Raw genomic sequence first — 13461 nt, 5'->3', positions numbered from 1 at the left:
CATGGCAGATCAGCTGTTATGTGGAACTTATTCAGGTTGGATTTGGGGCGGTCTGTGTGATCAGCTTGTCATGAATACTGAACTCCTGCTGCAGGTCTGAGAGGCACCAAATTGGTGTGTCTCCATTGGTGTCTCCATGCTGTGCTGGAGGAGCTGTTCCTATCACATGTAGGTTACACAGTGCAGTACAGTTTTCCATAAAAATTGTGCTCCAAAATTGAATTTATTAATTTACATTCCTACATTCTTTGAAAGACCAATAAGATTGATCAGTACCTCATCTACCTGAATGCTGCTCCTCCAGTTGAGTTAGTAGAGATCAGTGTGCCTGTGGTCAGAGATGAAGCTGCTTCCTGGTTGCTGATGAGAGAAATGTTCAGTTTCTCTCATCAGTAATCTGATGGATTACCATTTTTGTTTAAAAGACAATGGTATTTTTCATTCTTTCATCTGGAGTCACAGGAAGTCAGAAGTATTTTCCGCAGTATAAGGTGCACTTAAAATCCTTTTCTCAAAAATCGACAGTGCACCTTATAATCCGGTGCACCTTATGTATGAATTCTGGTTGGGCTTACTGACATTGAACCGATTTTATGTGGTACACGGCGCTCAAAAATCTGTCAAAAAATGTTTTAGTACGACTGTGGTAACCCATATGGAAAAGAAATAGAAAAAACGTATAAAAGACTTGCATCAGATTTGGCCTACTTCATTTAGTGAATCATATAAGGCTTATATGTTTTACTCATGAAAGGGGCCACTTTCATATATTGTTTTAGTAAGTATCCAAAACATACAAGTTTCATTTATATAATTTTTCAAGGGATCTTATATCTTTTTTCACTCTTGTATGCTTTTCATACAAGTTTCACACAAGACAGATACAAACTTTATAAGATTTATATATATCTTTTCCATATGGGAAGCTACGAAGCCGCAACGTTTGATGGATTGTCAGAGCATTACAGCTACCGTAGTCAGGAGCCTCACAGAGTAATCTGGGTCCAAAATGCCGTCCGCTTCAGGTCCCAAAGTCAAACGAACACTGCGGCATCACTGAGAGTTAAAAACTGTTTAAATTCTTTTATCTTTAATAAAATGATCAGTGTGGCTGCTTTACCGGGTGTAACAATTAAGTTTACCATCCAGGCATCCATGAAAAAAGAATTTATTAAATTTATCAGAGTTAGAGGTTAGCAGGAAGCTGTGTTGATCCATTAAATATAACAAAAGCACCTCACAAAACTTGCGACGTAGCGTAACTCAGCTCAAAACCTTAGCACGTCGGAGGAGTATGCCTCTCGTGATAGAGCGGCTGTGGCATGCAAGACCTGTCGGTGGTCTGGTTGAGCATTTGGAGCCTCGCTACATGCTTCCAAACCAGCACGTAATCTCCGAGAAAGGTATCCCAGAGAAGTAAAGCAAGTGTGTAAGTTTATCTCTGAATGTTTGTAAAGCATTCCTAGCGAATGCTGGGAGCAACTGCCTCTCATTCTCTCCCTCTCCTGCTGCTACTTCAATCATGAAACTGATCAATGATCAGCTGATCGGCTTTTCTGTCGCGACTCCCGTCTCTCTTGTTTGATTATCGTCCACTTTGCGCCAGAAAGAGGAAACCAGCGGATATACAACAGCAGCACATTTAAGCTTGATAAGCTGTTGTTAGAATTTATTTAATATTACTTTCTACACCAGGATCCTTTTCTACGTAGCTGACGGCTGGTAACTGTGCAGGGGCGGGTCTAGCAAAGTTTAGCCAGGGGGGCCGATAGGGCATTAACAGGGAAAGGGGGGCACAAAGACATACTTTTCTTTCTAATTGTCATGTCTAGTTTTTAATAAATTATTATCTGAATCTCACAACCAAAGTTTTCATCTGATGTAAAATGTATAGAATTCCATTATTGTATATAGGAACTATTAAGTCAAATTTATAACGTACTAAGCTATAGTACTTCTTCCTTTGGGAAGGTAATCTATTTAATTATTGTAGAAAAATTATTGATTTCTGTGCATTTTTTTTTTTTTTACATGTGCATGAAATTAAAGTCAATTACATCAATTAAGCATTATGAGGCGGAGGGCAGGGGGTGGTTCCCTATTTTTTTTTTTTTTTTTGCTCAGAGTTGGCAACCGTATTAGTTAGATTGCTTAATATTTCTGCTAAGTACTCTTTAAAATACCAAAATAGGGAGGATGGTGTAGGTTTAAGTTTATTAGATTGATCAGCATTGCTGATCTATGACATATTTTGGGTACAGTGTTTTTGCATACAGGTATAACAGAATAACTTCAGTTTTGTGTTGTTTTTTAAACTTGAGTATGAACTTATACAAAATGCAGCGAGATATAAAAAAAAAAAACATTTTATTGATTATAAAATATGCTTTATCGGATTTATATCGGTATCGGCAGATATCCAAATTTATGATATCGGTATCGGACATAAAAAAGTGGTATCGTGCCATCTCTAGTTCTGACTGAGAGATTTCTGAAAAAATAAAAAAGTACAGCTCTGCTATCGCTTCCAACATAAATGAAGACAGAAAACTAAACAGTAGTGACCTTTGTAGGGCTGCTGAAGTTAGACTAGCTCGTATATAATGATGTGCTATGTAATTGCTAGCAACACAGCTATGTTAGCGTAACATAAACACAGTGAAGCTGCAGGATGAACGCTAACTTTTTTCCACTCGATAAAAGTTAACGGGAGGGTTCCCAGTGGTTAGGAACAAATGCATGTATGGGCAGAAATCTGTGCCATCAGAAACTGAATTTGAATAAGTTAAATTTGAATTTGAATTACTCGGATTGAATCTGAATTGTAACTTGAATGAAAGCTTTTGAAAACTGAATTTGAATTAGTCTAATTTGAAATTGAATTTATGGTTTGAAAATGAATTGATTTGCTTTGAAACTGCATTTTATCCTTTAAAAATTCAGCTCTCGAATAATTTCAGATTCACTTCTCACCATTCAGTTTCAGTTCTACAATTCAATTTCAGTTCCAAAATTCAGTTTTTTGGGACTTACATCCGGTTCCGGTTCAAGCGCAGATTAATAGAACTACAGACTGATAGCGTTACTGACGGAATCTACAGCGTCTTGAGCTGAATTAAGACTTCAGAAGTCATTCGTCATGTCGAATGACCAGCGGATAAACTCTCAGGTTGGTAATAAATGTATTACATGTATAAGAACAAGCGTCATGTTAACAATTGATAGCCGTACAGTAACTTTTATGCTTATTGTAACTGCTAGCTAAAAACGCTAATTTAGCGTAGTTTTCCCTGGATTCAGCTTTGACAAACAAATATGATCGACTGTTTCTAGTAGAATTCCAAAGTTGTCATCTTGTACCCTGTCAGAGCCCTGTATGCTTGCAGAGACCCCTACAGTAGGGAAACATGCAAAACGCTGTCCAAACCTTTGTATTTTAGCTTTATTTATGTCTTACACAGCATCCCAACTCTTTAGCTAACTTAATAACTTTAGCTAAAGTGAATAGTTCGTCTAATTCATTAGTGCAGCATTACTGGATCACCTCTGTTTGAAGTGATATAATATGATATACAACTATCACTGAAACAGCAAACTTTGTAAATAAACAACACTTCTCATTCTCTAAACGTTTGGCCACAGCTGTAAATTACACTATCAGTGCTTGTTCACTCTTGACAATAATTACATTTCTAAATTCTCTTTGTGCATTTACAGGTAAACAATATCTAATATTTTATCTAAATGACTGCTTTGTCTTTGAAAAGGTGAAGAGCCTGAGGCTGGTGACACTCCAGTTCTACTCTAAGTACATCCTTACGGTGGCTCACAGGACAAGGCGACATTCCTGTCCTGCCAGAAGAGAAGAGAAACTTCAGAGTCTTCATGAAGTTCAACCACACCTGTCATATTCCATATGACAGGGGTCTCAAACTCCATTCCTCGAAGGCCGGTGTCATGCAACTTTTCCATGCCCTCGAGGACTGGAGTTTGAGACCCCTGCCGTATGGTGTTCATGCAGTTTTCTACCCCACAGTTACAGCATGTCTGACTGCCTGTTCAGCATATGCAAAAATATATGAGTTTAAGCATGTGATGACAAAGGCCTTCCATTATGGTGTTTGTCATCACATGTCACAGACATCTGGATGATCATTTGGAATAAACAAAAAAACAAAAAACTTGTTACTTCATCTTTTATCTTTATTATTATTATTGTTCTTATTTTACATTTTTCATTGTTAGGCATTGGGTTTATTTGTAGTAGTCCTTTCCAGCTTCTTTCCCTCTTCCATGTTAGTGTGTCAGCTTGTCAGCATCTATTTGGGTTTGGGAGTGGAACAGGAAGTAAGGAACAGAAAGTGCCATTTAAACCAGGAGAGGTTCTTATATTTCAGAAGAAGGGATTAATTCAAAAGAAATGACGTCAATGCCATATTTTATTTAGGAACCCTAGAGAGCACTTTGCAAAATAACACATTCTTATAATTTCACCCTCAGATGAGCCAAGCTACGACTGTCAGGGAAGGTGATGTAGGTACAGAGCATGTGAGAGTGGTTAAGTTAATGTCTCTTGTCTAGATGAAGGCACAGGAGGGATCAATGGCAAGACGTAGAGATTCAGTATCTTCAGTCTTCAGTGGACACTCCATTTCTGGCACAAAACACCTGTAAAAGATGGTCGATTTAGGAGGTGACCCGACAACTTCAGCCTGTCAAACATAGCAATGGAGCAGTATGTTTAAAAAAAAAAAAAAAATCTAATTAAGCATGCACTCAGTACCCTAAGAATTATTATGGTAGTTAAACACAGTGATAGTTGTATATCATATTATATCACTTCAAACAGAGGTGATCCAGTAATGCTGCACTAATGAATTAGACGAACTATTCACTTTAGCTAAAGTTATTAAGTTCGCTAAAGAGTTGGGATGCTGTGTAAGACATAAATAAAGCTAAAATACAAAGGTTTGGACAGCGTTTTGCATGTTTCCCTACTGTAGGGGTCTCTGCAAGCATACAGGGCTCTGACAGGGTACAAGATGACAACTTTGGAATTCTACTAGAAACAGTCGATCATATTTGTTTGTCAAAGCTGAATTCAGGGCAAACTACGCTAAATTAGCGTTTTTAGCTAGCAGCTACAATAAGGATAAAAGTTACTGTACGGCTATCAATTGTTAACATGACGCTTGTTCTTATACATGTAATACATTTATTACCAACCTGAGAGTTTATCCGCTGGTCATTCGACATGACGAATGACTTCTGAAGTCTTAATTCAGCTCAAGACGCTGTAGATTCCGTCAGTAACGCTATCAGTCTGTAGTTCTATTAATCTGCGCTTGAACCGGAACCGGATGTAAGTCCCAAAAAACTGAATTTTGGAACTGAAATTGAATTGTAGAATTGAAACTGAATGGTGAGAAGTGAATCTGAAATTATTCGAGAGCTGAATTTTTAAAGGATAAAATGCAGTTTCAAAGCAAATCAATTCATTTTCAAACCATAAATTCAATTTCAAATTAGACTAATTCAAATTCAGTTTTCAAAAGCTTTCATTCAAGTTACAATTCAGATTCAATCCGAGTAATTCAAATTCAAATTTAACTTATTCAAATTCAGTTTCTGATGGCACAGATTTCTGCCCATATGCATGGCAGGATGCTGTAAACGGACCAAACGTCAGTCAGGAGAACAACTGAGATAATCCATCCACAATACGAGGTTAGTCATTAATATACTGCAACAACATGGGAATAGAGCAGCTGCGAGAGAATTCAACATTAATGAATCAATGGTAGAGAAGCGGAGGAAGCAAGAAGAATGGGTTGAGTAGTTTGACTTATCTGACTGTTTTTTTTTGCTTAGTGCGCTTTATAATCCGATGCGCCTTATGTATGAAAACAGACACGTTCATCGATAGTGCGCCTTATAAATCCAGTGCGCCATATGGTCTGAAAAATACGGTATTAGTTATTTTTACATTACTAGATGCCTTTTTAACTGATGTAACTGCGAACCCAGGACCTCTTGCATCCCAGGCAAGAATTATACAACCAGACCAAGAAGGTAAAAAACACCTGTATTTACCTGTCTTAAGAAACATCAATGTGAGTTTTCTTCTCTCACTAACAGCCCGATCCTGGTTTTCACTTCTAGACTGTGAACAGATGCAGATTCATACTGTTGACTTCATCAACACTAAAACAGACAATAGCATTTTAATGCCCAACATTAATGTTAGCCATAAAAATATAATGTAACACAAACTAAAAATTATTTTTCTCAATGGAAAAACTGGAGTTGGAATGAGCAAAGATCTTCAGGTGATTCACCTCAGACTTATCCATCACTGATTAAGTGAACAATCAAGGTTGAAGTTCTTTGTGTTGGCTGAAAACTGAAATAGATATTAGCTACCCACAGGAGAGATACTGACTATCTGTATAAAACTTGGGCAATGTTCTAATTACACTTCATCTAAAGTTTGAGGACCTCTTGCACCCTAAAGAACGAGCAAACCCACTACTCCAACATGCAAAAAGATTAGTTCAAGTCTTACTTTAAACTGTAGATAGTAGTGTACACTGCAAGACTGCAGCTTGAACAAGATTGGAGGATGCTTGATCCTTGTTGATGTCAGAGGTTAAAGGTGAATGGCCAGCCTGCTTGTTGTACCTACAGTTTTGTGGCTGTGGCAGGAGGACACAGTCTTTGGCTTCTCATGTCCTTGTTACTTTACAAGATACTTACTTATCTTGTGATAAATGATAATAATAAACTGTGTATTATTGGAAGGGTTGAATTTACACTAATACAAAGATACAAATAGCATTGGAAGCATAATTCAAACAGTATAATAAAATTTATAATAGTAATAATAACAACAATGATATGTTATTTAGTAGTGCTGTTCATGACACTTCAAGTTTCATGACACAAATCTAAAATTTACAATCTTGTAAAATAAAATAAACACACAGAACACAGTTCATGTAAAAAGCTTTGTTCTTTCTTTCTTTTTAAACATCTTTCTCTCTCTGTGACAGCCATGTGTGTGTTTTACGTTGCCACTGCTGCAGTGCTCTGAGATGTGGTCACACTTTTTTAAAAGAGCAGTGCACCGAGGATCAACTACCAAGACTTTAACAGATTTTTTGGTTGTGTATTTTGTCAAAAGCCAGTAGACTCTGTGGAGTGAGGCTGATAAAGATGATGGTTTACTGCACTCTTCTTGTTGTCTCTGCCAGTCTTTCAGCATCTCAGTGGTGATTTTCCATCACCATGTTCTCTATTGTGTTGACCAGCTGTGTCACCTGTAACTGGTTGTTCCTGTACTCGTCCTGCTGTTTTTTCCAGTACTTATTATCTACAACATGGCACCGACCACCACACTTGTCTACCAAATCTTTCAGAGGTTTGTTATTTGTGATGAACTCCTCGATGCTCATTCTGTCAGGCAACTGGTCACCATCCGTGAAGACAACTGTAGAATATTTAAATATCTCTGCAGAAAAACACTCCTGCAGTTTCCTGATGACAGCCGTCTCCTGCTCTGTGAATTTCTCCACTCTGAGCACAATGATGAAAGCATGAGGACCAGGAGGACACTTTGTGACACACCTTTGTATCTCATGCTTCAGCTCCTGCTCTGAGCGTCCTGGACCAAAAAAACAGGAGTGTCAATCAAAGTGAGGTTTCTTCCAACGACAGATCCAGACTTTGCTTCACAAACATTTGTACTGTCAGTGCACCCCAGGGTGACTGTGGCTACAATGTAGCTTGCCATCACCAGTGTGTGAATGTGTGTGTGAATGGGTGGATGACTGGATATGTAAAGCGCTTTGGGGTCCTTAGGGACTGTTAAAGCACTATATAAATACAGGCCATTTACCATTTTACAAACATTTCCTTGTGAGTCAGAAAAATTTAGGACTTTGAACTCATTCCTTCCTAATATAGTGTAAATGAGGCTGCTCTTCCCAGCTCCAGTTTTGCCCAGAAGGACAATCCTCTTTGTGTTTGACACTAGAAGAAAAAAAAGATTACAATTACAATTTTTAACAAATTTCCTGAATGCAGGCCTAATTGTGGTCTTTGTATATCTCTTTATTAATGGATATGTGTTCAAATTATTCAATACTGTCATAGTCTCCTATTGATTTTTGATTCCTGTTTTTAGCAGATGGTGCTACTTAAAGTGAGTTACAGTTTTGAAGCTCTGTGTTTGCTTTCCTGTTTAACTTTATTTTTCTTCATATGTTGGCTTTTAGTTTTTGGTTATTTAGTGTTTTTTTTTTCTTTCTATTGTGTTCTTTTTTGATATGTTTTCATTTGACAGCACCTTTCAGTCAAATAATCTACAAGTCTTACTGTCCCAGTGTGTTTTACCACCTACAAAAGTTCTTTCCACAAGAATGTAAGTCAGAGATATGTTTCTCTGACAGCGTAAAACAGAATTTACCTTTAAAATAAAATAATTCACTTAAAGTCAGTAAAACTAAACACCACAAAGCTGATTAATGATAACATCCTATCAGACAACCAGAAAAAATCAAAACCATACCTACATGTAGGGTGTGAAACACACACACACACACACACACACACACACACACACACACACACAAATGAGTTAAGCCACCTGTTTCACCAGTTTGAATTCTGAATCAAAACCAGCTGTCCCTAACAAAATGTTTTGCAGGGCATAAAACATCTTACTGAATGCAAGGCTACTCACAAAAGACAATCGTAGCACTCTACCAAAGTCTTGATGATGGATTGCATTGTATAAAACAATTCGGTGTGAATTGAGTAGGGATGGGTATCGTTTAGGTTTTATCCGATACCGGTGCCAAACCGGTACTTTTGAAACGGTGCCGGTGCTTAAACGGTGCTTGAACCGGTGCTTAAAGAATGGAAAACACAAAATTGGTCCAAAAACCTCTCATGTTCAGCTGTTTTTTTGTAAAAACATAACAATTAGCCTTTTCTGCAGCTATAGGGCATATATGATATCACTCTTGGCTGGAAGCAGTGCTTAAACAATGGAAAAAGCACAAACCTTGTCCAAAAACCTCTCATGTTTAACTGTTTTCCACTTTTTCTTTGGTCATTTTAGCCTTTTTGGCCAGAGTGACGGGAGTATCTGCCATCAAACAAGAAGACAGCTGCATGTAACTACGACGGTGTTTGCTAGTTCACCTTACATGCATTAATGTAATAACGTGGTTAGCCTACTCAACGTAAATTACACACGAACAACATTAAGCTACTGACCCAGAGGAGAACGGCTGCTGCTGCCATCATCATCCGTCATCATTTCTGCTACACTGGCAGGGCTAGGGGCCAGGACTGTCCTCTTTGGGTTCTTGGGGGATGTTGTTAACTCCGGGTCCGATAACAGGCACCACACCCGCAGTAGATGTGCTCGGTGTGGGGTCTCGCAGCAAGCTATCAAATACGAAGCATTTCTCGGCTTTTAAAAAAATGTTATGCGTTGCCAGGTTCGTTGTCAGATTCGAGGTGTTACCTCCTATGACAGTATCACAGTATCACCTTAAAGCACTTGTTGCAGGCTGCTGAGTTTGCATCTTTTGCTGTGAAGTACAGCCAGACTTTTGACCGCTTCGCCTTGGACATTTTTAATCTGTAGCTCTGCTCTAAAAGAACGTACGTACCTGGACCCGCCTACTATCCTCGGAAACGTAAAATGATTGGCTAGAATCCAAAGTGTATGACATCCCAGGGAAAAAAAAGCACCGAAATAAAGCATCAAAATGTGCACTGCTTTTCGGTCTGGTTACTACCGTTTATGTCAGAATAATGGCACCGGATACCGGTACCCATCCCTAGAATTGAGTATTAAATTATTTGATATATTGAATTATTTTATTATTAGAGACGGGTGTGCTGGAGTGATGACTCTCTTTACATTAGTTTTAATGTAAATAATAATTGCTTTTATTATTATATCTAAAGATTGCTGCTTGAACTAAAAACACATAAAGTTGGATAAGAAAAAAAAGGGATATTCCACATCAACAAACGTTAATCAGAAAGAGGAAACATAAGGCAAAGCTCCACAAGCATTATTATCCCTGCAGCAAAACCTTTATATCGAGTGGGCGTAATAACACCATGTTGGGTTAGTTGGGTATAAAATATGATGTTGTGTTATCAATAAACAAAAAACCCTGTTTTAGCAAGTACAGCTGAAACAGTCTGTTGTTGAGCTACAAAGACACTTTAAGAAGTGTATCCTCTCCTGATGCCAATGTTCAGCTTTAAAGAGTTTAAGAAAAAATTGCGAGGTAATGTATCAGCAGATAATGTAGACATTTATTTAGCTGCCTGGGATCAGTGTTGGGGAGTAACGGAATACATGTACCGCCGTTACGTATTTAGAATACAAAATATGAGTAACTGTATTCCGTTCCAGTTACCGTTTAAAAAGGTGGTATTCAGAATACAGTTACTTTGTTGAAATAAATGGATTACACGGCGGTACTTTCCTGTTTCATATTGTCGCGGGTCAGGATTACTTGGGTTTGTTTGACAACTATGTTCTGTTGTTCCAGGCGGCAGCATTACGGTTGCCATGGTTACAGGGTGACGCCCTCTCTCTGCGTGTTTCCTGGGTGAGAGAGCGCTTTTTTGTTGTTGTTGTTGTGCTAAGCTAAAAGGCAGAATGCTACAGGCATGGCCCTAAAGAATGTAGCCTCATGGGCAGTGTAGTCCGTGCTGCAGGGAGAATGGACTGCCATACACGTTATGTGTCTGTGAGCGAGGGAGGGAGAGAAAGGAAAAGTCCGAGCTGTCACGGAGCAAAAACGGGAGCTGGAAGCATGTAAATATAATAATAACCACTGCAGCCAAGAAGAGTGCCTGACGAGCCCATTTGTAAGTAAGCTATTAAGACTCAACTGTACACTGTGTTCGTGTTTTCCTCCGGAAAAAATAAGTTCCGTTGGAGCAGCCTTTCAACGCCTCTCTCTGTCTCTGGCAAGCAAAGTTGACCCAGACAACAAAGTAAAGCTAGTTTCCGGCTACCAGCCCGACAAGGAACCCACTGTATTAGCCCGAGGTCCCTTTACTACTGTTCGGAGCCGCGGACCTTCAGTAACAGTAATAAATCACAGCAATAGTACATTCACGTAGTTGTAAACAGCATGATAATATATTAAGTAATCCAAAAGTATTCAGAATACGTTACTGTCATTGAGTAACGTAACGGAATACGTTACAGAATACATTTTGGGGCATGTATTCAGTATTCTGTAATGGAATACATTTTAAAAGTAACCTTCCCAACACTGCCTGGGATATATTTTGAAAGTTCACAAGTTTGCTCTAATCACCTTCACTAAAGCTGTTTCTGTATGGAGGATCTCAATTGCCAAAATATGAATTCATTTATTTCCAATTTAAATTAATTACATATTTAATTAATTATTGGTTTATTTCCAATTTTAAATCACTACTGACCCTGTTGGAGAAATTGATTATCATTAATGAGAATGATTTATTTGTAAAGAATAAAAATTAAAAGCAAGTGCCAAAACAAATTTCCCACGTGTGGGACTAATAAAGGTTATCTTATCTTATCTTATCTATAAACTGTTAACACATGACCTATTGAACCTGCCAGACTGTTTCATGTTGTAACCTTTTAAACTGAACTGAAACCGCGACCGCGCCTGTCAGTTCCTGTCATCTCACCAGACAGACATGTTCTGCAAGGACTGAATATGCTGATAATTAGAGGAAGTCACGTACTGTTAGAGTGGACGACTGAGAGCAACACTCCGCCACTGCACTCCCCTTGCAAGTAAAACGTACTGTGGTGTCTGTGTGATTGCTTTCAGTAACAGTTTCTGTCTTAATGTATTGAATTGCTCATATAGAGCAGTTTGTATACAACAGTTTCACATAACTACAAGTCATCTGTTCTAAACTGAAGATTCCATTTATTTTGTGTTTGCGTGGTGGGGTGGAGGAGAACTGGTAAAGGTAACTAAATGATACTGACAACGCTAACTGGAGGTGGAGTTACACCCCAGGAGAGATTACATTAACCAGTGCAAAAGTTTTAACAGTTACAAAAGCAAAATAAATGGAAATAAGATAAAGAAGGAACAACTTAGTGAATAATACTGAAAACGAAAGAGTACACACACACACACACCTTTAAAATACAACGCCAATGAAAAGCACCATCAGGTGCACCCAAGGTCGGCACCAACAAAGTGCTGTGTAGCAGAGGCACACACAACGTGTGTGACATCACTGGTTCAATCCTCAGTCCCAGTGTCAAACTCACATGTCTGACTCTCTGTGTGTGTACTTCCTGTTTTATTTTGATAGTCTCCCATTTTGTGTGTATTATGTTCAGTTTTCCTTCCCCTGTCATCATTCAGATTCTGTTCAGCTGTGTTCCCCCTGTGTGTCCATTCTGACCTGATCTCCTCCTGTCAGTGTTGCCAACTTAGCGACTTTGTCGCTATATTTAGCGAGTTTTCAGACCCCCTTAGCGACTTTTTTTCTAAAAAGCGACTAGCGACAAATCTAGCGACTTTTTCTGGTATTATTGGAGACTTATTTATGACGACTTTTTGACGTGAAAACGCGTATCGCTCTTACTCTCAACAAGCAGCGGTGCTGCCGTGGGCACCTCACCCGTGCCAAAGCGCTCACAGGCGGAGGATAGTCTTCCCCCAGCTGCTATCAGGGCAGGAGATGTTCACACCTATGCGTCCAAACTGCAAATGAATCGCGCATGAGCGAAGCTGCTGCTCCCGCACTGACTGTAACGCAGTCAGTTCTTCTTTTACTGTTATGCTGTTTTGTGGATCACAAGGTTTAAAACTACTTATAAACACACACACACAAAGTAACTCCACCAGGGTGCCAATTTCGGGTCACTTTTGCCGGTCCAAACCCGGATAAAGGAGCAGGGTTGGAATTGTGACATTAAAAAAAAATAATTGCTAAAAGAAATTCTAACTGCACTTAAGACGTTTTTACTCACTTTACGTCTCTTCCACGATGTTATTTCTCTTTCCAACAACGTAGGTTACAATTAGCATGACCAATTATGCAAATTAGGCGATGACGTCATTTAGCGACTTCTAGCGACTTTTAGGACAGCCAATAGCGATTTTTCTTACTGAGGAGTTGGCAACACTGCCTCCTGTGTGTTGTTTGTGTCTCCCTCTGTTCTGTCATGTTGTCCTCTCATGCTTGTGTCCTTCTGTGTGTGTTTGTGTGTTGACTTAGTTTTGGCTGAAACCATGTTTTGTTTTTCGGGACACATCCAGCCGTATTTGGCCAAGTGTGCCTAATTTCCAGCTAAGGTTAGCAAGCTTGGTAAGCTAGCTGCATTCATAAACTGTACAGATTCTATGCAAAAATATCTATCTGCTAATGAGTGCCAAACAACAGGCTAATAAAATACTA

The sequence above is a fragment of the Oreochromis aureus genome, linkage group 3, assembly GCF_013358895.1.
Source record: "Oreochromis aureus strain Israel breed Guangdong linkage group 3, ZZ_aureus, whole genome shotgun sequence".
Lineage (NCBI taxonomy): Eukaryota > Metazoa > Chordata > Actinopteri > Cichliformes > Cichlidae > Oreochromis > Oreochromis aureus.
Note: the sequence above shows the minus strand (reverse complement) of the source record.